At 41.9% G+C, this 25,910-nt stretch overlaps 1 non-coding gene across 1 annotated transcript; it reads left to right on the top strand.

Moving 5' to 3' along the window:
• Positions 1 to 22,789: 22,789 nt before the first annotated feature.
• On the top strand, positions 22,790 to 22,858 carry Trnaa-cgc (transfer RNA alanine (anticodon CGC)). The gene has a single exon. It is a non-coding gene; the product is annotated as a tRNA-Ala (tRNA).
• Positions 22,859 to 25,910: the final 3,052 nt, after the last annotated feature.

Below are 25,910 nucleotides of genomic sequence, written 5' to 3'. Positions count from 1 at the left end.
CTTGTTATCCCAAGGTCAGGCTATCTGTGATGTCCTTTATGGGGAGAGGTAGTTTGTCTCCTCACTATTCAAGGTCATCTGATAGAAAGGTAGCCACTGACTCCCATGACCATCATTAATTATCAGAGACAGAAATTTCTGAATTCTGTTGAGAAGACACCCTTTCTAATTGTGACACTGACCCACACAACCAAAGTTCCACAGGGAAATTTTGCACTTGACATTGACCTGCCAGCAGAACCCTTTTCTCCTCTTCCAGCTCCAGACCATACCTTGAGACTTGCAGATGTCAAAGAACGGGATCATTTCTCAGACACTGTCATTTCATGACCATCTCTTAGCTACACAAACACCTGGTAGCTAAGTGTGTGTTCTTATACAGAAAATCTTCAACAGCTTTGAAATTAGTGTATGCTACTTTATAACTACGGCCTGGTGCCCCTGCCCACCTAGAACACTCTACAACTCCTGGCAACTCTTGGTGCTCACAGAGGCCCAACCAAGCGGGGGAACTGGAGCTCTATTAACTTTATAGAAAATCTACATTTGTTTATCTCCCTTTCCTAAGACTTCTTCAGTGAACTCCCCTAAATATTCAATATTTCAAAGGAAACAAAACTCAAAATAAGTAATTCTTTGTAGTAGGTCAGGAACCCATTTTTAAGACACTCACATTATTGCCTTTCCAAGTGCTCACACCCACACCCTGCCCCCTCCTACCCTCACATATTTGTAGTTGCTCATCTGCATCTAACGAAGCTAACTGGGACCACCCACGAAAGAAGTAGTGATAGTATGGAAGATTCCAGACTTGCCCCTAAGGAGTCAGCAAGACTGTTCTAATAATCACATCCATACTGTCCCCCAGGATGAAATTCACACTAACCTGCCAGTTGTCTGCCCTGTCATTCACTAATGGAAAAGATTTTAAGTTAATCCTACTTCTTCCGTCCAGGAAGGAAAAAGGAGCTCATCCAAGACCTGTTGTGCAGCACCACCTGCCCATTTGTCCAGAGCCAAGTAATGATGAATTTGGAGCTGGGGGGATGAATGGGAATTGTGCTTATTTTGTGAGATGCAGAAAGTTGGCTGGGGAACCCAGCAGGAGGCTTAGCTGGAAAAAAATAATTTTATCTTATGCTGTGTATCTAATCTTTGGGAATGTATATGGCACTATCCTTTTCTTCTTCTTCTCCTTCTCCTTCTTCTTCCTCCTCCTTTTCCTTTTCCTCCTCCTCTTCTTCTCCTTCTCCTTCTTCCTAGGGCATTTAATCACTGAGTCACATTCCCAGCTTCTTTTTTATATTTTATTTTGAGTCAAGGTGTCTCTTGCTCAGGGCCTCGCTAAATTGCTGAGGCTGGCTTTGAACTTGTGATTCTCCTGCCTCAACCTCCCAAGTTGCTGGGAGTACAGGTGTGTGCCACCAGGCCCAGTGCATTATTTTTTTCTTGAGATCAGAATGGAAAAAAGAACCACATTTTCTCCAAATACTAGGTTTGCTGGTTGAGCTTCAGTTGGACCTTTCTCTGTTTTCTTGGATGAAATTCTTGAGTCAAGGGCTTTCAGCTCAGACTGAGTGGTGGCAGGAAGTGTCTGAGATCCACATGGGAATGGGGAACCCTGAGAGGGTGCCTGGACCAAAGTTCAGGGAACCCGAAGTCTCCCATGCTATTGGTAACTTTTAGTTTGGGTGGAGGGAGCAGCTGTCCTCAAGAATTGAGACTTTCCTCATGGCAATATTCTGGCTTGCTTTCTCCTGAAAGTTAATACACTTAATCTGAATGTGAATTTAACTAAACAAGCTAGTGCAGAACTGCTTTAGAGAATGTTATAAAGAAAAACTCCATATCAAATCTGTTCTTTTCTTTAGTTTTGATGGATCAATTGATGAGAAACAGCATCTGAGTTGCTTTCTTGCCAAAGCAGTTTCCATAAATCTTGCTTTGCTCAAGGTCCAGATTGACTGGAATCTTGAGAAGAGGGCTTTGGTGTGGACAGTTAGAGAAATAGTTCACTTGCATTTCCTAACTGGAAAGTTATTGGGGGAAGAAAACTAAAGGAGGCAGGGAATCATTGATGAAAAGAAATACATTCAGGGACAAATGGGATTTTATTCTAGTGTAGTCATGACTCTGTCTCCTATCTCACTTTCTTCATACCATATATGAGGAGGCAGAGTGTGATTAGGCTGAAGAAAACAGGGGGCAAATGGAAGTTGCTTGGGAGCACTAGGACAGATGACAGTTGTGACTTTCAGCAGCCCAAGTAGTAGGTTCTGACTATGTTGGATGAGCTGAGGGCCATGGTTAACCCAGATGGCACCCTCATGCAAACTACAAAATGTCCCCTGTCTTCCAGGTGGTAAGCAGATCAACAGAGCAAAGAATGAATTTTAGTCCCTCTGCACCCCTTGGGACAATGTCCGTGTGCAGTGAACAGCCTATAAGGCTAGAAAGAAGCCCCTGTAGATGAAGAGAGGCCCATGAACTTGAATGTCTTCCCTGAGGTCAGTTCTTCCTGTGAGTGTCTGCTGTCCTGACTGGTACACAGCTCCAGGACTTCAGGGCAACCCACTTACATGATGGCAAATGTCACCGCGACACACACACTCACTCTCTTTTTTTCCTTCAATAAGAAGCCCTTTGCCCTCAGAGGCCACTGTAATTAACCCAAGAGAGAATAAGTCATCCTTCTAGCCAAACAAGAAGCAGTCATAATGGCTTAACATATTCAAACTGAAAACCTGTTTCCAGGACTCACCCAATCTATATGTCCTTCCATGTGAAAAACCTTATAATCAATGTTAAAAGAAAAAAAGAAAACACACATTAATATTCTATTCTGCCTTTATCCCCCTCTTCCTGCATCCACACCAGGTCTAACTGTACCATAAACTGTACGAAGGAATTGTTCTGCTCATTAAGGAATCAGATAGTGACAATCACATGGCCCATGCCAGGCTGTAAGCTCCTTTGTCTAAATGCCACAAATTGTTATAGTTCTGCTCTGCACTTCAGTGCTGGTATCATCACCCTTTAATTGGCCAGAAGACTCTGCTGGAACATTCAAAAGGAATAACAACATTCTTAGTCCCTGTCCAGTTTTCAATATAATTATTTGTCAGAATCATATTAACCTGATGTATGACAAACCCATAAAATGGATTCATTTAGGTCTCCAGGAGTCCTCCCTCATTAACTCTGATATTTATAGCTATGCTTCAGTGCCGCATTCCCTCCTCCTGTGAAACACAGAGCTCCGATGTCAGATTGCTCTGACGCTATTAGGGGAGTCATTTGTTTCCCATTGTTGCGAAGAGGGGCGGAAGAAACCAGGCCTTGCATCCAGACCCTTGTGAACCCTGATTGGCTCCTTTGCCCATTCCTTTATTTTTAGAGAAAAGGAAAAAAAACTAAAATTAGACACTCGTGCACACATCCTGCATGTTGAATAATTCAACCAAGGTAATGAGGCAGAACTAATTAGACTGTAGTATTCAGAAGGCCGGTTCCTAAATCTATCTTCCTGGGATCAAAGTCTGGCTTTACCACTTACTAGCTTGGGCAAGGTGCTGCATTTCCTTTGACCTTGGCCTCCTCATCTGTAAAATAGAGGTAATAATGTCTACTGATCACATGGGTTGTTGTGGGAATTCAATGAATTCATCCTTATAAAGTGCTTAGAATAATCTTGGGCAAGTAAAAAATAAATGTTACTTAAGGGTGTGATTATAATTGCTATTACTACACCAGGCCATAGCTAAACTAAGTTTTGTTCTGCAGGTCAGCGTTCTAGCCCAGGGGACTTCACGCGGTATTCTAGAGAGTCTTGATCTTAGACGGAAGTGATTCAGAGGTGGAGGTGTGTTAGTTGTGGAAAGGACAGTGGGAAAAATTCCATCAGCATGGACTTCCTCATACTCTTTATTTAGTGACTCAACACTTTCGTCCATTTCTAGGTGACTTCTAGTGTAAAGATTGAGTTCAGGGCTTGAGACCCAACACTACAGTTCCAGATGTCTGTGATTTGTACAAGTTCCCCAGCTAGTCTACGGGGCCCTACGTGTGGCTGTCTCTGCTGCTTACCCAGAATTCTTCATGATACTATGACTAGGAGGCCCATGGAAGTTGTCCTGCCCTTTAAAAATTTTGGGAGTCGTATGGCTACAACTTTGATATCCTGGCATCACGAAGGGCTGGAGAGTTTCTAAGGACTTGAAAATGACTGTGTTGGAAATGTTGTCCACCACAACAACAAAAGCTTAAGCTTTGGTTTCATCAAGTCAACAGAGATAGGCTATTAATAATGACTGGGTCTGTTTTCACTGTGGTATTTCTCACGTTGCCTTCTTCCCGTCTGAGCTTGTTCCAGCAGTCCAGGGGCATTGTGTTCTGGGATTGTCCACCTGTCTCCTGGAGCTGGTGAGCTCAGGGCATTGCAGTCAGCTCACATCCTTGAGGAAGGCCCTCATTGACTCCCACAAAGCCCTTCAGTATTGATTCGCAAATTCTGAACAATAATGAGATGCAATGAAGCCCTTCTTCCTCATATCAGAGGATCTAGGTAAAACACCAATTTCACCCTGTCATTCTTTCCCTCAGACCTTTGCTATCTTCCTGATCTGTCTGTTGGATAAAGTCCAAATCCTTCATCCTGGCTTTCAGGTTGACCTAACCAACTTTTTCTCTCACTTTCCTCCCTCGCCAAAAAAACAAAAACAAAAAAACTTTCTGGTGGATTGAATAGATTTTATCACTACCCTCTGCATCATCTTTTTCCTATCCTCTCTTTATTTTCAAAACTGGTTCTGTTTTAAAGACCCACCTCAGGATTTCACCTCGGGATTCCCCTCCTTTATGAACTTCCCTTGGCTACCCCAAACCAACGATTGCTTCTTCTATCATCTATAACTGTGCATTCTGTCAGTCACCTTCTTTATTCTTACTTGGTGGGGCTGGTTGCAGCAGGAAAGGGAAAATGAATCAGAGCACCGAAAAGGAGGTGGATTGCTGCTACTGAGACAGGATCCCAAAGAGTGGCATTGGACCCAGGGAGACTGAGCGCTGAAAACCAATCCAAACACTGATGTGTGAACCAGGATGGTCATTATGAAGAGACATGGGCCATTCACATGAGCAGAGTATGGGTCCCCTGTTAGCACAAAAAGACAGAGAGACCAGGACAAGTGCAAATTCCATGCATCAGCTCTTTTATTCAGGAACGAAGTCTCCTACAGGTACGGGAGTGCAAGGATGGAAAGATGTCGTGGAACTGTTTCCTGGTGGAAAGTGAGTCCCCGAAAAAGAAAGGGATTGGATTTACATAGGTTACTTTGAGAGGTGGTCTAGTGAACACATGTTGGTTTGCAAGCCTTTTGGTCAGGGTCTGAGGATGGTGTTTAAAGAGAGTTTACTTTTGAGGAGATTAACAACCTTCCAGAGACTGCTTCCTTTAAGGGTGGTAAAACACCTCCTCCCTGTCTGCATCTGGCCTGGAAAACATTTGTCCTGGGAGATGAAGGCTGTCAGTACGTGGACTCCATTTTCACTCCCTTTTCCCAGGTCCCATTATCTTGAGGATCTTTTTATTCTCCATATCCATTATCTCCTATCCAGTATCTTTCTCCCTGCATCCAAATGTCACGAAAGCTTAATTGATCATTAAGGGGTTCACCAGACATTTCAGCACAGAAGGCAAATGTGAACTGTAATATAGGTTACAGTGAGAACTGGTCACACACCCAGGGCCCTAGCAGCAGTGGGAACTCTAGTGACCAAACACTCTGCTTCCCAGATTCAGTGTTTTTAAATAAAAATAAAAATATTTGCCTTTCTATGTCCTCACTTGTCTAGGTTCACAAGATTGTCTTTTTGTCTCCTACAACTCATTCATTTTATCCTTTTATTCAAGAAATATGTGTTGAACCTCATCTGCTGCGAGCCAAGTGCGGGGGATATGGTGAACAATACCTTAGCTACTTCCACACCACTGGTTTTACTACATTGGGGTTTTGCTATAGATCTAAAAGCTTTTCTTTTTAAGGTGACTTTGGTGCATCTAATCTGATGTACTGTCTTGATATCAGAATCCTACACAACACTATTATGTAACTTTCCTGAGTGAAAATATTATAGCTTCAACAATATCTTAAGCTCTCAAAAGGCAGGGAACAACTTAATATTTATCATGGATCCCTTATGGTATCTCTAGTAATGTTCTGTACATAACAAAAACTGAATATGTGTCTTTTTACAAGAGAAAATGTTTCTTACCAACCACAAAGGTAGGGGGAGGCAGTCTAATATGGTTTTATTTCAGAGTCCCAAACCAGGGGCTCATGCCTTCCATCCATCCAGCAGACAGGTTATATTTGGCATACACAGTGTTTGGGTTTTTTTAAAAAAAATTGAGCCAGTATTTTAAAGACTAAGCTGTCTTACACACACTCTCACACACACCCCTCAAGATTCACAACTCTTCTGGATTTTTTTTTTTTTTTTTCTGGAAAAACTGGAAGCATTGCAACCCTTGGCCTCATATCTACTGGGCGAAAATGCAGGCAGGCAAGTGAAAAGCTGGACCTCTTCAGAGACACAGTCCCCAGCATGCCACCGTCCCTGTCGCTCTGTATTTCATCACACCCAGCCAGCCTCACTTATATAACAGCCGATTCCCGAGGCATTGGAGTCTGTGTCCTCCGTTTTAACCAAAGTCAGGATATTGGGAAAGGAGAGAGGAAATAACTGCCTCAACACAGAGACCGCAGAAAAAGAACAACTCTGGCTGCTCGTGTGTGTGCTGGCGCGCCGAGGCGAGGACAGGCCCGCAGGCTGCGCCCCGCGCCTTGGCCCTGGGCCTTCCTGACAGTCAGCTTCTCTGGAATGCTGGTCCTCCTGCTGCGGAGCCTACTGCGGCTCCAAATGGCCTGTCTCAGCTGATCCAAAAGGCTTCAGCCGGTCTCCCAGCCCTTCTGCAACCAGCCCAACCCCACTCGGCAGCCTTGGGCTCATCTGCTCCTGCCAAGGGAATGTGCTCGACTCGCTGTCCCCTCCCCCTCCCCGTGCTCCTCATTCTCGAGCCACAGACACCTGCCTGGGAAAACGACAAGGAGGAGAGTGAAGAGCAGAGAGAGGCAGGGAGGAGGGGATTTTGTAAACCTTATCCCACTGGATCTCAGGTCTCAGTACACAAAGATTTTAATTGTGTGTGTGCTTGTGTGTGTGTGTTGTGTGAGTATGTGGGGGTGGGGGTTTTATGGGGACAAAGGATAAAAGGAATAGACCAAATATATCTGCAATCATTCTTTAAGCTAGAAAAGTAGTAAGCTCAACAGAGCTTGTAACATATGGGACAGGCCAAGACTGCTTCCTTGTCAAGGCACTAATATAAACACGTGTGCAAACGTGTACCTGGGAATATACCTGCACCAACACACACAGATGTGCATGCACGGTTCTCCTTTAGATTATAAACAATTGCTTACTTATTGTAGTAACTTGAAAAAATAAAATGAAAAATTAAGGAAATGGGATAAAAAACATAATCTTATTACTCAGATAATTTTTAATCTATTTCCCATTTCTATGCATAATGCATATTATTTTGTATAGCTGGGAGTTTATATTGAATAGTAAATTTTTCTAGCTTTTTTTTTTTCTTCTTAAAAATTGTGTCATAAATATATCCTGGTGATTTTTTTTTTTTTTTTTTTTTTTTTTGGTACCAGGAATTTAATCCAGGGGTTCTTAACCACTAAACCATATTCCCAGCTCTTTTTATTTTAAGACAGGGTCTTCCTAAGTTGCTTAGGGACTCACTAAATTGCTGAGGCTGGCCTTGAACTTATGTTCCTCCTGCCTCAGCCTCCCAAGCTGCTGGGATTACAGGTGTGCCTCTCCATACCCAACTTCCCAGTGATATTTTTAAAAGCTTTTGATAACCATTGTTTAAATAATTTCTTTATACCCATAGTGTGAATTTTCATAATATACTTAACAAATTTCCAACTTGAGGGCATTTAGGTTGATAGGAGTTTTTGAGCTTTATGAGTAATTTTCCAGTAAACATCTTTGTGAGATCTCTGCGTTTAGTCTTATTTCCTTGGAATAGATTTCTAAAAGTGGAATTACTGGACAAAGAGTAAAAATACCATTAAAATTCATGAATTTTATGTTGAATGCTATTGCTTCCCTGAAATTGATACTGCTTTGCCTTCCCAACATCCTTCTATGAAAGTGGGCACTAGAAAGCTCACAGAATTTTTCAATTTGATACAGTGTGATACAAGTATAAGATGTCTCATGTATGAAGGGATTATTTCACTATATAATTTATGAGTGGCTATAGAATACAGACAGTTACTGACTATAAGTAATAGCTGGTTTGACTTAAAATTTTTCAGTAATAGAATGGTGTGAAAGTGATATGCAATCTGAAGAAACTATAGTTTGAATTTTGATCTTTTCTTGTACTAGCCATATGCAGAGTCGAGCAGGGAAGTGGCAGGAAGTTGCAGCTCTCAATCAGTCACTCAATCACAAGTGTAAACAACTGGTACTCTGCAGTGTACTGTGTTGCTAAGTTATCATGCTTGGTAGGTTAGGTGGATGAAATTAATTTTTGCCTTGTGATATTTTCATCTTATGATGAGTTTATCAGGACCTAATACAATCGTAAATTGAGCACATCTGTATACCCTAGGAGAACAGCCAAAGCCACTAGATGAAAAGATATTTATCTAGGTCGCCTCACAATTCTGTCTAAGAGAAATGGAAGAGTAACTCCCTGGCTCGTCCCCAGATAGCTCCAGGATCTCCCGTCATCCGTCATCCCATCCATGAGTTCAGTGAAAACCCAGAGTTTTTCACTCAACTGCTTGTGGAAGAAATAGCACACTGTCAGCTTCTGCCAAAGATGGTCACCTAGCCACTGTCCTAACTGGCCAGAACAGGAAGTTCCTTGTTGCACAGAAATCCCCTGCAGAACCTGTGGGTCCATTTTCTTTGCCCATTTCATTACATATTCTCTTGATCTTTCAATGTGTGATCCATGTTTCCTCTCTCAATCAAACACCTCTCTCAGAAATGAAAGGGAAGAAATACCCTTTCAAGGCATACTGTACATTTTCAAAGCAGAGCTCTCTGTGTCTTTAGATTATTTTTGGTGTGTTCCTTTATCATCATTGTTATTATCACTTATTCTATGTTACACAACTCTCTCTCCCTATAACTTGTGGAACTGATTCAGATAAGGCTGGCTTGGTAGTCAACCTGACCTCAGCCGTGGAACTTTCATGCCTAAGAAAGTTACTTCTTACCTCAACTATGCTGCTCTTGCTTGGAGGGCGTGTTGCTTCATCTACGTGTATTGCAAGGGGCTGGGTGAAGGGAGGTATTAAGAGGTGAACTATTTTCCTCTGGCTTAGGGATGGGCTTTGAGATCCAGGGCTCAGTGGTCATTGTCAAAGTTCCCAATTTTCTGTGCTGTGAGGCTTCTTGGTCCTCCATGCGAATGACTGCTTTACCCACTAGACATCCCTGAAGTTTCAGTTTGTACAGAATCTAAGCCCTTAGTGGGGGCTCAGTTATAGACCAGATGGCGACATAAAATATACAGCACGGTTCTGATGTTAAAATTTAATCCCTTCTCCTAAGAAATAGTAAAATATCTCTGTCGCTATCCTTTCTTAGGGGTTGTCATCCTGAATCTCTATCTTTTGCTAATCCTCTTATGCTTTCATTCAGATATCAGTCTGTTTCAAATTGGTTGTTTCCTTAATCCTAGACATTTTCTTATTAATTGAATAAAATCCTCTGTCTTTCTGAGTTTGGTAATGTGTGAAAGGTTTTGATATCTCCTCTTTCTCTGGACAGAAGAGAGCAACTTTAAGACTGAATATGATCTGAAAAGAATTACCCCATGGTTCAAAATCATAGATCTATGATAAATTCTGAGTCATAACGTCAATCATTTCCCTGGGATAGAGTTCCCTGAGGATACAACTGCATAACTCTCATGGAGACGTGCCCTATGCCCCACTCTTAGAAACTCAGTGTCTTCCAGCAATGACAGTCCAGCTGATGAGACCACTTGCTGTGATATCCCTTTTTTATTAAAAAAGAAAAAAAGGAAAAGTCCATAACAGAAGGTAACCCATGTATGATGTAAGTCTCCTTCTTGTTAACTTAAATAGCCTGCTTAATAGACTTTTGAATTAAATTCAGTTTACCTGCTTTTAGTTTTCTTTTTTTTCTCTCATGTTATCAATGTAACTCAGTTTTATTGGAGGGCATTTAAACAGTTTGCAAAAAATAAAAATGTCAAAAAATTACCAGTAATTCACCAGAGATGGTTAATTTCTTGCATATTTTCCTCCAGACATTTAAAATACATATAGTTAAATTAAAATAGGATCCGGCTGTTTGGTAATCCTCTTTTTTCTTTGGTATAATGAACGTCTTGGGTTTAAACATTGAAAGTGAGAATTTTAAAATTTTCTTAGTAGTGCGTAGATTTTTCTGAAAGTCAGGTGAGAACAAACCAAAAATAAATGTAAGAGCTTATAAGGTATGTGCTTTTTGTACTTCTTCTTTTCCTTGTTTTTCTGTTATTGGTGAACAAAGGTGAAGATGAAATGACAGAGGAAAAAAGGGGCCTATATCCAGTCAAGTCACCATGACCACTCCTTCTATATTGGGTCTTGGATTTTTTATTTTTAATCAAAAAAGGAGCCTCCTCTGGGTAACTTGACAGGTCTTATGTCACTTTGGGCTCTTGGGCAGGCAACAGTTAAGTGTCACATAATTCTAAGATAGAAAGTGGTCCACAAGGTTGCATCATGTTGGGGATCTGCTTTGGAAATACTCACTGGCTGGGGTTAGCAAGTGGGAAATTTAATGAACTGAAATCCCAACCAGGATGTAGGTCCCAACTTCTTGATCCTTTGACATGATTCTTTCAACCACATTTTCTGTATATTGGAATCCAAGACTTGCCAGGCCCTTTTCAGTAATTATTTTCTTTATGTTAGAGACTGTTTTCCTCTGCCATCAACTTAGGCAGTTTATAGAGGTCAACTTGCTTCAACTTCCTACTATGTAATCATCACCATCCATATTAAGAAATATTTCCACAGCTGTACTATATGAGACATGGCTTACATTTATTTTAAAGGCTAATATTTTTAGATAGTTTAAATCATGACACTCAGACAAATATCAAATGAACAAATGTCAAAGATTTTATTTAACTCATTAATTAATGAGAAAGCCAGTGAAATGTTATAGTTGGCTCAAATGAGAATACAGTTCTATGCTGAAATGCATAGATGAAAATCTGGTGAATAACCACAGGGTAGAATTCAATGCATTCCACTAGACACAATTTGCTTTCCATTCCACAGATAAGAAAACTTTGCCTTATTTTCAGTTTCCTACAATTCACAGAGTTGTAAAATGACTCAAAGATAATAAAATACAGAGATGACCTCTAGCCAGGACACCCAACAATACTTTTTGCCCATTTAGAATTCTTCCACATTTTGAGTTCGTGTGCCTCTGCCTTAGCTGCAAGATCCTTTTCAGAGCTGTGTGCATAAAGCAACACTGGTTCACGCAAGGGAGTAACCAGCACCCAATGGGAGAAGCAGCCCTCATGGAAAAGTTTATTTCCACATCCTCTAGATAGTCTCTGGTTCATGAGAGTTTGGAGAGAGGAAATGGGAAGAGGATAGCTTCTTGGGTGAGTTCCCTTATTGGCAGCAAAGAGTTTGAGCAGTCAGTGGGCTCCAGACAACAGGCAGCAGAAACCTGAAACCTGTCCTTGGATCCTCCTGCTTCAACAGCGTCTTTCCCATTAGGGTCAGAATCTTCTTCAATGCAGTGAAACTGTGAGATGGGGGAAGGGTTGGAATCAGAGGGTGAACTACCAGATGAAGTCACCCTCATCACCATTTGAATACACAATTTTTACAACCTAGATGACTTAAATATTTAAATCATCCCTTCCAGCATCATCTCCACTGGGATTGTTTCATCATCCAATTTTAACCACTACATTAAAAGATTCTACACACAAGCTTGCTGATGCTCAGTTTAAATCATCTCATGAAGACAGTGTGTTCACAGAACTACCTAGGCTGGGAGTGGCCTTGGAAACCTTCACGGGGAAGCATGATGACATTTCCAGTCAGAAGCTGCAGCCCAGCCCTCCAGGGGATTCCCAGACTGCCCAGGAGCATTGAACCTCTGGGGTAGGAGACAGGTCCTCATGAAGTATGTCGAAATGTGTTTCGGCCACACTCTGGGTACTTCCTGGTAATAGTTTCCTGTAAATCATTTTAATTCTAGATTGATTGAAATGAAACACCCTCCCCTGCCTTCTTGGCCTTGATGGGAGTTCTGTGTCTCCAAGAAAGTACTGGGGTGAAGAAAAGGCCTTCTATCATTCTGAGACCTGGACATCACTTTCCGAGGAAGACAGAGGCTGCACAGAAGAGCTGAGCAAGGGCCAGTGTGTAAATGTTGGATGACTTCCCAGCAACTCCTGAGTCAGGTCATTATTATGCAGTTTCATCGTTTGGTTCGAAGGAAATTCCCAGGACTGCTCAGGTTCATACACTGTGCAGAAGTGCATTCTAATATAACAAACACAGCCGCTGTGATTTGGGACTTCTCTACTTCCCATTATCCACTAATAAAATTATGCATGTTTTATAATTGGAGTGTGTTAGGATACACAGTTGCATCTAGTATGTGGTTTGGTATACATTCACAAGTCCACTTGTGGACCCAATAAGCCATATGACCATGGGTGTCTTGCCTCATGGCTCTGTGTATCAGTGCACTCACTCATCCGCGAGCTATGGAAGGGGACCAGATGGCTTTTCAACTCCCTTTGACTCTACACATACACTTCCATCTCCAGAGTAAATCTCAATTCCTTTAAAAAGCTTGTCACCAGTCCTGTGCCTGGCCAAGCTCTTGGAGGATGGTGGTTTTGCCCTGAATCTAGTTACTCAGTTAAAATTAAATATTACTTTATTAAAGTCCTAACTTCTTTGGTAAACATTAAACTCCATCTGGACAGGGCTGATGTTGTGCTAACTCAGCACTCTCTCCCCAGCATCTGACACAGCATCTGGCACATGCAAAGCGCTGAATAAATATATATGGAACAAATGAATGAGGCCACCAGGGATTTGAATTCTTATGTGCTCAATGATAGCAGAAAGGAGGCCTGGCCAGGATGGGATGGTGGGAGCTTCCCAAACTGCTCTCACCACAAAGGTAGCAGAAACCTTCAGATAACTGTGATCACTGCCAAGGTCTCTTCTGGCAGCTGAGGCTGCAGGATCTGCAACACTCAGTCCTTAGAACCTTCCCAGCAATGAACTCACACCCCCAGGAGAACACTAGTGTTACGTCACTCGTGCGGCTCTTCACTTACCTGACCTCTACCTGCAGAAATTCTGGGTAGGCCCAGTGTGCCAATGCTGAGGAAGCTCCGTGCATAATGTAGGTGCTGCCTCTCACCTCTACACCCTGGCCAGGGCCTGCCCAGTCAATCCTCCCTTACTCCCAGTGCCCCCCACTCATCACCCCAGTGCAGGGCAATTTCCTGCCAATTCTGATGCAAGTCCAAGCCACTGTAAAGCACACCCAGATGATGGGACAAGTGGAACCTGAAACCCCACCCAAATTCCCCTCATCAGTGGGGGTACTTACTCTTGTGGAGTTTTACACAGGAAGAGGAAAGTGAAACCTTGAAGGGTGTGACTAGACCGAGCCCTGACTGAGTCATGTTCAATACTTTGCATAAAGCCAGTCCTGCCAGAAGCATGCGTTTGGTTAAGACTCTCTTTTCCCCTCCTGCTCTTCCTTCTGCTTCTTTTTAGTGCTAACGAGCTAAATGGACTGTATACACAAACCTGTCAATACACTTTATAGAAAAGTGCAGGATCGGAGCATTTGTGCGAACTGCAGGACTTTCTCCGTTTGGCTCAGCTGTGTGTAAGAGGGGTCACCCACCCTTGGGAGTCAGCTTCTCCTTCCAGACTCAACTCAGGGGGGTAAGGAGAGCAGCTGGAGGAAAGTCTGCTGCATCTCCAGGCAACTCTGTGTGCCTGGAAGCCAGGGGAGAGCAGTGCCCCCTACAAACAAGTGTCATCTCACCAACACACGAAAGAAGATATTTTTACCCAACATGAAGTTAAACTTCAATCACAGTCTTAAGCTTTTAAATGTTCCTTAGAGTCCACAGTATTTCATTTCACTCATGAAATCTGTGATCTTTCCCAGAGATCTCTAAGTATAAATACGGAATTTGGAACTGCAAAAATTGGAGGTCACATCAGCAGTACAATAGAGGGAGGGCCCTGTGGCAGAGAGAGCTCAGCTGTGCTGTGGCCTTTTTGTCTATGGGGCTTAGATGTTTCCCAGGACTAAACTATCTGGTTAATGTGATTTTTTTCTATAAACACTGTCCATAGATTATGATCAAAGGCAGTGTGCACTCAATGAAAGAAGTGAGACCATGAATGCTTTTTTTCCCCCCTTTCCTTTACTGAGTCCTTGCTTGGACTCGCAATCCTGTCTCGGGGGATATTTGACCATGTCAATATCCATTTTCAAATGTCTAGTAATTTATACACATCACCTGGGTGGGATGAAAATCAGCAGTACTTATCTCTTTTGCAAAAGCCTAGATAGAAGACTGAGTTATAACAGGAATCTGGAGGACCTTTAAAAGAATTTACTCAAAATCTATGGGGAATGGAAAACATGAGATTTTAAGTGTGTGTGTGTGTGTGTGTGTGTGTGTGTGTAGATTCTACAAAGGATGGGGGAGGATACAAGGACAAGTGATGGCAGAAAACATTTCTCTTTTAATAACGAGAAACAGAGATGGAGATGATTTGGTCTGGGAAGCCTAACTCTGTACTTCTTGGAGTGCTTTGTATATTGCAAAACGATTTGCATACTGCTGGGGCTTGCTGGGTCCCTGCCCTGCAATTCTCCCAGGCCTCTCTTTTCGCTTCTGCCCTCTTCTTCCCACTAGGAATATGGTAGTAATTAAGCTAGCAGGAAACTCAGAGAACAAAAGACTCAGTGACAGGAGCTCAAAGTCACCTCTTACTTTTAACTCTGAAAAGATCTGGAGACAGATCTGCCCTGTCAGCTTCTCAGGAGGAGAGTCCGCCATTATTTTCTCTCTTTCTGGAAAGGAAACCCATTCGAGGGATTATGAATGTTACTCTGTGCCTCAGTCTGAAGTTTAAATCTTTTCAAGCATGCAGTTATTAAGATGCCAAGTTGCCTCACTTAATTACAACCTTTATTATAGTATTGAATACTTTAAATGCACTATTTATCACACCTGAAGAGAAGAGCAGTTCTACTTTAATGGACCACTCTCAGTAGGCCATCTATTGATTACCTTCTCTACTGAATTAATTCCTTGTAATCGCCTAGTGAGCAGTCATTAAAGGAAGCTCTCCCTGTGCATACAGGGCTGGGGTTGAGGGATATGATGAGCCTCTCACATAGCATCTTCCCCCACATTGCTGCAATTTGAGCTCACATCCTTAATGAACTAAGACCTCCAGGCCTACATGCTGTCTTCCCCTCAGAAGGGCTGTCTGGATTTTATAGGGGGCCACCAGTCACCACAGGACTGATCAGTTCCTTCCTTAAGAGTTTATTCTAACCAAGCCAACTGCACCTTTGTTTCTCCTCACCCAAGATCCCTCTGACATTGAAAAACAAGATTGGTCTATTGAAGAAAGCCCAGCCCCAGCAGGAGGCTAGTGTTTTTGGAGTTTCCACCATGTGATGGGTGTTACATGACATACATGGCCTCATTCCATTGCCATTAATCCAATCGTTGAATGAGTTCAAGAAGCAAACTTCAAAGTACATGTTATTAGTCCAGTTTTTTGGATGAGCTCTCCGAGGTTCAGAGAGGTGATATAGGTTGTTGTCCAAGCAAATAATAGCTGGTAGGTGGTAACTGTTCAATTTCAAGGAGGAGACAGATTTAGAAAACAGCATGCTAACAAGAGACAGGAAGGTGAAGTCCACAGCTGCGACCTGGAAGACAGAGGTCCCTGCAGACCTGGCATCTCCCGGGTGACCTCCATTCTTTTGTCCTTTCATAAATCCCACTCAGGAGTCAACTTTATAGCACTCAGCAGAGCCTGCTCCTCACAGACACCTCAGCCTTTTACAAATGAACTGTCTCCTCTAATTCAATTCCACTGCAGTTGCCAGCGGCCAGTGTAGCAGTATATTTGCAAAGCTGAATAATGAATGGTCTGGTTGGTGGCTTCTTTTCAAAGTTCCCTTCCTATTCTGGACCATACGTAGGTGGGCTGCTCCTTTCTTTGGCCTCTTCCTGAGCCCACCATAAAGGTGGTTGAATGGGGAGGCAAGAGCTGTGCCCGAAGATCATGTGTCTGTCCTGGAGATTGAAATGTTTCTAGGTGGCTACCCAGTGAGGGTTCTGGGGTCAAACAAGGGACGTACTTAACTTAATGCAAAAGTTGGCAGAGTTAGATGTGGCCACCTGGTAATGCCATGAGTTTGTATTTATGACCCCTCACTCCTTGCTTGCTTTTCTCTCTTTGTGGTATCTTATAATAATAGCAACAATGATGATCATTTTTTAAAAAACCTATCATTTGTTAAATATTAATTAAGAAGCAAGCCCTGCACTTAATACATTATATGCATTATTCCACTTAATTCTGATGACAACCTAAGCTAGGCATGGCCATCTCATTATGAAGGAGAGTCTGTAGTTGTCAGTCATTGTTGCACATAATCACTCAAGGAGTTTTTAAAAATGTGGAGATGTAGCTGCCTGGGGGTGGAGCCTGACAACTAATGGCTGTTAATGGGGACTGCACATGGGAAGACATACTGATACTGGTTCCATTCCTACAGAGTTAGATTTGCTTGGTCTGGGATGAGGCCCAGGTTTCGGGATTTGTTTTTCCAGGTGAGTTAAATGAACAGTCAAGGGTGAGCTCTGTTGCACTGGGTTGGATAATTTCCTGGAGATCTACACACACTGGGGAGTGAGGCTGGAATTTGAACTGGCTGACCCCGATTTGTGAGCTCCTTATTGCTATTCCTACCACTTTCACCCATCCGTCCACCACCAAGAGGGAGGCTTCCATTATTTATGCCTTCATATGGATGTCTTTCAGTAGCATTTTAACCCCCCTTTCCTATTTGTGGAAGGAAAAACCGCTGTACTCCATGAAAAGCACATTAGGACCCTGGAGGCTGCTGGAAGCATTTTGGAGGTCAGAGGGAGCAGGAGCCCTGCTGCTAAGTCTCCAAGCCTGCATTTATGCATTACACCAAGGTCATGAGTCCTAAGGGTGTCCTGAGGCTGCTGGAACTAGAGCAGAGCCTGGAAGCACCCTGAGCCCTCCGTTAAATGCTCTCCTGAGTACCCTGTCTCCTGACATCTCATCCTGACAGCATAACCGCTTCACTTTTGCAACTTAATCCTTAAACAAAGGAGGTGGGGAGTGGGGGGCTGGGGGGAGCAGGGAGAAGGAAAAAGAAAAAATATATCAATCCGAGTAGAGTTGAACTTTAAACAGAAAATCTAACAAGAAAAAAAAAAACCCTCTCGTCTTAGTCTGTCGAAGTCCCCTCCCCGCATCTAGTGGATTGCCATTATCCCTCTTGTCCCAAATTTAGTCCCTAGTATTTGTCACCCTGGCTACACCTGGGGGCTGTCCCAGCTGGGCAGGAACTTCTGATCCTATTCCCAGGTCTGAGTGGGCCTGCAGAGTCTCCGCAGCCCTTGCAGGGTGTCAGGCCTTTCCCGGCTGAAGAGCTCACCACTCGATGGAAGACACAGTTCATGCTTCAGTGCTTGTCGTTCACAGCCCCACTGCAGGCCTGTGGTCCCCATTATGCATTTCTGGGAGTTCCCCTGGGGTTACCCTGCATTCACTTGGGAAGGAACGCAGTCCAAGGTTTTTTGTTTTTTGTTTTTTTTTAATCTCCACAGTATCTATCCTTCTCCATGTGTGCCAGGCAGCCTCGGGGGCTGTGGGAGGAGGAGGTGGCAGAGGCTCTGAGTGTGCTCACTTGTGTCACTGCTGGGTACTGCTCAGGGCAGGGGTCCCTGCAGAGATTTTAATGGAAACTGCTCTTTCAGGTGTTATTCACATTCTTCTTTCTGGAACCCGGACAGAAGTCAGTGGAGATCTGAGCTGAGGACAAACAAGACACAATATGCTGACTTTGGAAGTTCCCCTCTCCTTACTAATGACTAACGTCACTCATCTGGTGGCTTTTACTTTTTTTTCTCCTTGGGGAAATTTCTAGGAAATGACTCAGTTCCTTAAAAGAGTGGACTCCTAATTCTCTTGCCCACTGCTCCATGCCCAGGCTCCTGCCAATGACAGCTGAGGTGTGCCCGATGCCGAACCCCAGACACTCCCTTGGAATGCCCTGTGGCTGAGAAAAGCTCTTAGCTCATTGGTTCACTGAGGCTGTAGCTTGTAACTCCAAAAGATCAGATGCTGAAAAGTAGACAGAAAAAGCAGTTAGATAAAAAAAAGACTTAGTAATGCCAGCTGCTTTCTTCCCAGTTGCTCCTGACCAAAATCTTGGTGCTGTCCTCGACTTCTCTCTGCTCCCGCCCAACATTACACCAAGCAGCAAATACGGAGGGTTGGGCCTTCAAAACACATCCAGAGTTGGGCCCTGTCTCTCCTCCACTACTTCCACTTGATCCATCCTCTCTTTCACAGCTCTTCACAGCTCCCTTCCCCCTCCACCTTTTGCTACTTTGTGGTCTGATCAATGCAGCAAAATGATACTGCCAAAGATAAATTGGATCATATCAATCCTTTTTTTACCCACCTCCCACGATGACTTTCCATCTCATATGGAATAAAGTCAAAGTCTTTACAATGGCTACAAGGCAGATCCGACCCTCTTCCATTACTCTTCTCGTTCATTCTACTTCAGTCACAGGGTCTTTGCACTTTGGTCTTCTGCAAGTCATGCTATTCCTCAAAGTACAAGCATGACCCGTGGGCTTTATGCAGTAATGGCTCAATTGTTTTGCATTGATTTCTAAATACAGATGTTCGACTTTAAGCCTTTGTTCCTCTTTAATCAGTTAAAACAGAGTAAAAGGGAAAAACTTGCCAAAATCTGCATTGCCAACTCCCCAACCCCTCCTCCCTTTTTAAAGTGGATTTTCTATTTGGCCATATTTGGGTTATACATTATGGCACATAAAAGAAATCTGTCTACTCACTAAAAGAATATCTCAAAGGAATATCCAGATGAACCCTGGGCAAGGTCTGACAACCATTTATGACCACTAAGAACCAACTGAAGTGTGAATTTGCTTTGAAAAATGGCTATTAGTAATGAAAATGTCAAGTGAACTCTAACTTTCTGTAACCAGAGTAGATGAATTCACCTTTTTACAAAGCTTCAGCATGCAAAACAAGCCCTGATCTTTCACCAGGATTAAAACTTATTCAAGGCTGTGACTGGAAGCCCTGGTTGCAGTACCCCAAAAGGAATTTAAGAGGTTTTTAAATTATGGTTTGGCATGTCTCCGAATTATTCTCAGAACCTGGGTGGAGCCAGCCTGACCACTTGAATGTACTCATTTCTAAGTGGGAATTTTCTACAGATTGGCTCCAATGTGGACATACAAAATGCATCCACATATATGAAGTATGCATTTCTCTGCCATCTCAGTTTATCTATGTAATGTGTGGTTTATCTTATATGGTTTATCTATGATAAGAAAAAGAAATTTAGAAAATGCTGGCTCAGTGCCAGCTTGAATTATAGACTCCAAGTTAAGACAGAGTTTAAAACTCAAAATATCTTGAACTTATTCTACTTTTTTTCTTACTAATGAGTTGAGAATTCCTGCCTATTTCCTTAATTACTTATATTCTCTCAAAATCTGTATTCAGACAAGTCTTCAGGATTTGGTGCCAGCATTTAAGACTGTGATGGTTTACTTTTATGTACCAGCTGAAATTAAAAAAAAAAAAAAATCAACAGTTCTACATTATTATAGCCTGAGTCGATGGGTAAACACTTGCCTTAGCTTATCTCCACATAAGGGCATCCTGCAGCTAACTGTGTATTTCATCAGTCTTACAAAACTGCATATTCAAAAGGAAGAAAATTTAAAAGATTCCCACATTTGTTGCATACCCTGCCTACCACACACGAGATGCGCTTCTTTGATATAACAGTCGTAGTCATGCTGCTTTCTTTGAGAAGGAAGACATACTGTCCGCTTTAGGACAAACTGTGTCATATGGAAAGACTGCTGCTTGACTCTGGCTGAGCTAAGGATAGAGGGAGTTTCAACTGGGGTTATTGTTCTATCCTCATCTATCACTCACCTCTTTTTGTTCTTTATTTTTGCCTTCCTCTTATCTTTTCCAAATGAGGGTGAAAATTGAAAAGGCTTGAAATAAGATAGGAGATCAAAGATGCAAAAGATTTGAGAGTCCACATGTAAATTCTATCTCTTAGGTTATTTCTAAATCACCTCTATGTACACCTGCTTGCTTGATTTCAAATCCAATTAGCCTCATCATTTCTGTCACCTACCATGGGCTAGGCTCAATGCCAGGCACTGGAGATGCTCCAGAAAATCAGGCGGGACCTTTCTTCCCGGGGACTCATAATGTGGGAACATACCTGTAAGCATCATTTCATCATGGAAAAATCACCAAAACACACACAGTCATATTCCCATAGCTTTAAAAATATTACACAGGAAGAGGTAACAATGTCAATCCACTACTGAGAACTGAAAATCTTCAGTGGTTCCAGACTTTTTCTGATGCAAATATAAATATAGCCAAGAATTCATAGGTTGGGGTTCCTAAGACCACTTGCAGGTGCCATGATTTGCTAGAAGGACTCAAGGACTCAGTGTATAGCTATAGCTAAAGTGTATTATAGTGGGAAGATAAAGCAAGATTAACAAAGGCAAAAGGTTGCACAAGGTAAAATCTGGGAGAAGTCAGGCACCAGCTTCTAAGAGTTCTTTCCCAGTGGGTTCACACAGGACACACTTAACTCCTCAAGCAGTGAGTTGCAACACAGGTGAAATGCTGTCTACCAGGGAAGCTCTTTAAAGACTCAGTGTCCGGCATTTGTATCAAGGGTGGATATTGTGGCAACCTTTAATTGTCACATATCAAAATTTCAGACTTCTCCAAGGAAAGCAGATGTTCAGTATAAACCACATTGTCCATACAAGCAGGCAGAGGGTTTTATTCTTACCAGTTGGGAATGATAAGAACTCTCCTGAGTTCCAAGTTTCCGCCTGCCATCCATGTGTGAAGCATGTAAGCAGAATTTCAAAGTACAGAGGGAGGGCCTGCTGTGTTAACTCTTCTGAAAAATCCACCTATACACTTTATTCAGAACCATTATGGTCTGTCTGCAACTTTTAAAGACAACACTGATCATGGACCTCTTTTCATGTTAGTTCATGTAGTTCTACCTGATTCTTTGTTTTAATTAAATAATATTCCATTTTATAGATGAAAAAATTATGTAACTGAGCTGGCACAGTGGCACATGCCTGTAATCCCAGTAGCTTGGGAGGCTGACACAGGAGGATCTCCAGTTCAAAGCCAACCTCAGCAACTTAGTGAGGTGCTAAGCAACTAGGTGAGACCCTGTCTTGAAATAAAAATATAAAATAGGACTGGGATGTAGCTCAGTGGTTGAGTGCCTCTGAGTTCAATCCCCGGTACCCAATCCCCCCCCCCCAAATTTATTTAACTGAGATGACAATTTAGTTTCCAATTTTTATATTACAAATCATGATGCAATGAGCATAATTATACACATATTTTTCAAGTATTCACATGTGTTTATTAGCTTTCTGTCAGTGTGACAAAATACTTGAGAAAATCAGCTTAAAGGAGGAAAGGTTTTTGGGGGGTTCATGGTTTCAGGGGTTTCAGTCCATGATCTCTTGGTTCTATTGTTTCTGGGCTTGCGATGAAGCAGAACCTCATGGCATGAGGAAAGCTGCTCACGTAAGAATGGCCAATAGGCAAAGAAAAAGAGAGAGGAATGGGTCAGGAACAAAATATACCCTTAAAGGGCACACCCTCAATGACCTACAATCTCCAACTGGGCCCCACCTCCAAGAGTTTCCATCACCTTTGAATAACCCATTAAGTTATGAATCCATAGATGAATTGATCCATTCTTTATTTCATATATTATTATTTTGGGGGTACCAGGGATTGAATTCAGGAGCACTCAACTACTGAACCACATCCCCAGCCTTATTTTGTATTTTTATTTAGAGACAGGGTCTCACTGAGTTGAGTCGTGCCTTTCTTTCACTGAGACTAGCTTTGAACTCATGATCCTCCTGTGTCAGCCTCCCAAGCTGCTGGGAGGTGAGCCACCACACCTAGCTTGGATTAATCCTTAAGGTCAGAAGTCTTATGATCTAATCACCTCTCTAAGGACACACCTCTTCACACTGAGGCACTAGGGACCAAACCTTCACCATATGAGCTTTTGGATCATATTTAAGGTCCAAGCTATAATATAATTGTTTTCTGTTAAAGAGGCTTGTAGAAATAGTAATCCTGGTATCATCATTAGATTTGGCCAGGAAGGAAAACCACTGTGTTGGAATTTTAGTTGATGTATTAGTTTAGAGAGAGATTGTCAGAAAAGGGGACAGTTAGGAGGCTATTTTTGCTCTCTGCTTTTTAAAAATTTGTCCTTGGGGCTGGGGATATAGCTCAGTTGGTAGAGTGTTTGCCTCGCAAGCACAAGGCCCTGGGTTCAATCCCCAGTACCGGGGGAAAAAAAAAATCACTAAAAATTTGTCCTTTTTAGATATACATGACAGTAGAATGTATTTTGGCATATTATACATACACAGAATATAACTTATTCTAATTAGGATTCCATTCTTGTGTTTGTACATGATGTGGAGTTTCACTGGTCATGTATTCATATATGAACCTACGAAAGTTATGCTCAATTCATTCTACTGTCTTTCCTATTCCCATCCCCCTTCCCTTTGTCTAATCTAGTGAATTTCTATTCTTTCCCCGCTCCCCTTATTGTGTGTCAGCATCCATATGTTGCTGAAAGCTTGGTCCTTGTTCCTGATGCCAATCCAATAACGAGGACATGGTTTTGAGAAAAAGGGAAAAGAAGATTTATTGCTTTGTCCCAAAGGCTGTGTTTCTGCCCATCAGCAGGAACAGGGGACTTTTATAGAGGTGACTCAAAGGCTACATTCTACATATTCTCTGCTGGAGTTGTAATTCACTTCTTAATTTGGGAGATAGTCATTTTTGATATCTTCTGGTACTATCCCAAAGACTGAATTACTTGTTCCTATGGTGGGTGTGTTCTCAGGGACAGATAAATCAGCCTAGGATGGGGAATAAAGGTAATCCTGTTTCCCTTGAGATTAAGGAGAGGTAGAGATTAGGGAGAAGCAGGGAAAGAGGAAGAGAAAGAAACATGTCCTTTTTAAAAATAAGTTGCAGTGGCAGAGCAGCAAGGCCTATATTCAAAGCATAAAGTGGACCACTGTTACACATATATCAGAGAAACCATTCAGATTTTGGTTTTTTGGGATTGGCTTATTTCGCTTAGCAAGATAGTCCCCAGTTCCATTCACTTACTAGCAAATGTCAAAATTTCATTCTTATCTAAGACTGAATAATATTCCATCGTACATATATACACCACAATATATATTCTTAATCCATTCATCTATTGAAGGGCATCTATATGGGTTCCAAAGCTTAGCTATTGTGAATTGAGCTGCTATTAACATCAATGTAGCTGTGTCACTGTAGTATACTGATTTTAAGTCCTTTGGATATTTGCTTAGGAGTGGGATAAGTGGGTCAAATGTTGGTTCCATTCCAAGTTTTCTGAGAAATCTCCCCACTGCTTTCCATAGTGGTTGCACCAATTTGCAGTCCCACCAGCATTGTATGAGTGTCCTTTTCCCCACATCCTCACCAGCACTTATTGTTATTTGTTTTCTCGATAATTGTCATTCTGACTGGAGTGAGATGGAATCACAGTGTAGTTTTAATTTGCATTTCTCTAATTGCTAGAGATATTGAACATTTTTTCATATATTTGTTGACCATTCATGTTTCTTCTTCTGTGAAGTGCCTGTGCAGTTCCTTTGCCCATTTATTTATTGGGTTATTTGTCTTTTTGGTGTTAAGTTTTTTGAGTTCTATGTATATCCTGGAGATTAATGCTCTATCTGAGGTGCAGGTGGTAAATATTTTCTCCCATTATGTAGGCTCTTTCTTCATGTTCTTGATTGTTTCCTTTACTTTGAAGAAGATGTTTAGTTTGATAACATTCCATTCATTGATTCTTTATTTTACTTCTTGTGCTTTAGGAGTCTTGCTGAGCTAGTTGGTTTGTAAGCCGACATGATGTATTTGATCCTACGTTTTCTTCTAGTAGACACAAGGTCTCTGGTCTGATGCAAATCCTTGATCCACTTTGAGTTGAGTTTTGTGCAGAGTGAGAGATAGAGGTTAAATTTCATTCTATTACATATGGATTTCCAGATTTCCCAGCACCATTTGTTGAAGAGGCTATCTGTTCTCCAGTGCATATTCATCGTGCTTTTGTTTAGTATGAGATAACTGTACTTATGTGAGTTTGTCTCTGTGTCTTCTATTCTGTTCCATTGGTCTTCATGCCTGTTTTTGAGCCACTACCATGCCATTTTTGTTACTATAGCCCTGTCGTATAATTTAAGGTCTGGTATTGTGATGCCTTCTGCTTCACTTTTCTCAGTAAGGATTGCTTTGACTATTCTGGGCCTCTTGTTTTTCCAAATGAATTTCATGACTGCTTTTTCATAGGAGGCTATTTCATCTTACCCCAGTTAGAATGGCAATCATCAAAATTAAAAATAACAATTATTGCTGGTGAGGACATGAGGGGAAATGTGCATCATTAATGGGACTTCAAGTAAGTACAACCACTTTGAAAAGTAGTACTGGACATTCCTTAGAAGAGTAGAATGGAACTGCTGTACAACCCAGCTATCCCACTCTTTGGTAGTTATCCAAAACAGTTAAAATCAGCAACGATAGTGATACATGTATGCCAACATTTAGAGTAGCATGATCCACAGCCGAGTTATGGAACCATCCTTGGTACCCATCAATAGATGAATAAATAAAGGGAAGGTGGTATATATACACAAGGGAGCTCTACTCAGTCAAAAAGAAGAATGAAATTATGTCATTTTCTGGTGAACGAATGGAAATGGAGACAGCATGTTAAGTTAAATAAACCAGACTCAGAAAGTCAAGGGTCGAATGTTTTCTTTCAAATGCAGAAGCTAAGGTTTAAAAAAGGAATTTTAAAAAAAGGAAATCTCATGAATATAGAAGGGGAGATGAGTGGAGTAGGGGACCAATGGGGGAGGAAGAGAGGAGGGAAGGGGAAGAACTGGGGAATGAAGTTGACCACATTATGGGATGTGCATATAAGACTCTATCACAGTTCTAATTGTATATGTAACTAAATACACCAATTAAAAAATAAATGGAAGACAAATAGAGTAGGGGTTGGAAGGAGAAAGTGAGAGAAAGCAGAAATACTGGGGATTGAAATGGAGAAAACTATGGAAACTAGTGAACTTATGAACCCCACTAATATGTATAACTATAATGAACTAATTAACTTTTTTTTTTTTTTAAGACACATAAAAAGATCACAAAAATCCAGGTGACGGTTGATCAGGGCCCGAGGAAATCAGTGGCAAGGAGCAGAAATGGTATAGACTTAGTGGGAAGTCACACACAGTCCCTGATGATGGATGGGAAGTGGGGAGTGAGCAAGGAGGA

Source organism: Sciurus carolinensis, chromosome 9 (assembly GCF_902686445.1).
Source record: "Sciurus carolinensis chromosome 9, mSciCar1.2, whole genome shotgun sequence".
Classification (NCBI taxonomy): domain Eukaryota; kingdom Metazoa; phylum Chordata; class Mammalia; order Rodentia; family Sciuridae; genus Sciurus; species Sciurus carolinensis.
This window is presented reverse-complemented; position numbering and strand designations above follow the sequence as displayed.